The sequence below is a fragment of the Lissotriton vulgaris genome, unplaced genomic scaffold (assembly GCF_964263255.1).
Source record: "Lissotriton vulgaris unplaced genomic scaffold, aLisVul1.2 SCAFFOLD_1198, whole genome shotgun sequence".
Classification (NCBI taxonomy): domain Eukaryota; kingdom Metazoa; phylum Chordata; class Amphibia; order Caudata; family Salamandridae; genus Lissotriton; species Lissotriton vulgaris.
In genome coordinates, this window is record NW_028255539.1 from 628,315 (window position 1) to 629,455 (window position 1,141).

Here is a 1,141-nt window from a genome sequence, read left to right on the forward strand (position 1 = left end):
GTTCTGCCAATTTGAGTTCTCCATCTAAGCGAAGTCGAGCCAGTTCTAATTCGTGGAGCCGGCTCTTCTCCCGTTCTCGGGCCTCCTCCGGTGAGAGACCCGGTCTTCTTTCTTCTGTAGGAGCGGTGCTTGTTTCGGTGGTCTCGAGGCTTTGGTCTTGAGGTACGGCCGTACCCGTCTCCGCCCAAGATTCCAAGGCGCGTTTGAGGTCCTCTTTCGTGCTCAGTCCTGTGGTAGCAATGCCCAGTTCGATGCAGAATTGTTTTAGTTCTTTGTGGCTGTATTCTTCTAGTTTTTCCATCTGGAATTTTTCAGTTGTTCCACTCTCCTTTGCCGTCATGGTGGCTGTGTGTCGTGGGGTGAGTTACTCTCTGTACGATTATGCGTCGGCTCGGATCGCGCCGCTGGCCACCAATGTTAGACGGGGACCCGGAGGGTCGGCCGAGTACAGGGGGGGAGAGGCCTCTGGTGAGGGCCGTCTCCGATGATCGTACAGACAAGTAACTTCCCCCCCACAGATGGACACCACACCAGGATGAGTTCAACACACTTTATATACGAATCTTGAGGCAAGGGGATAACGATACAGTGGGACCAGGATACGAGGATCCTGCCAATTCTAGTCTCTTTGGGTAAAAGGGGTAGCGGGACAGTCTTAATACCGGGCCGGTACTGGAACAGCAATCGATGGAGCTCACAATCCTCGAGCTGGAGGGTTCGCAAAGGTGGGCCGCGGCAGCGCCAGCAGGCTACGAAGATGGTTCGAGGTGGTGAGGGCCGCGGCAGCGCCAGCAGGCTCCGAGGATGGTTCACGCTGGGGAGGGCAGCGGCAGCGCCAGCAGGCCGGGACGATGGTTCACGATGGAGAGGGCCGCGGCAGCGCCAGCAGGCCGGGACGATGGTTCACGATGGAGAGGGCCGCGGCAGCACCAGCAGGCCTGGACGACGGTTCACGAGGGAGAGGGCCGCGGCAGCGCCAGCAGGCTTCGAAGATGGTTCACAAGAAAGGGCCGCGGCAGCGCCAGCAGGCCTCCAAGGATGAGTTTGTCTCGGTGTCTCTCGACTCCAGGATACAACTGCCTTCCTGCTCTGGAGCTGCCCCAGTTATAGGTCTGGCCTCCTTTGATGTCCGGACCCTCGC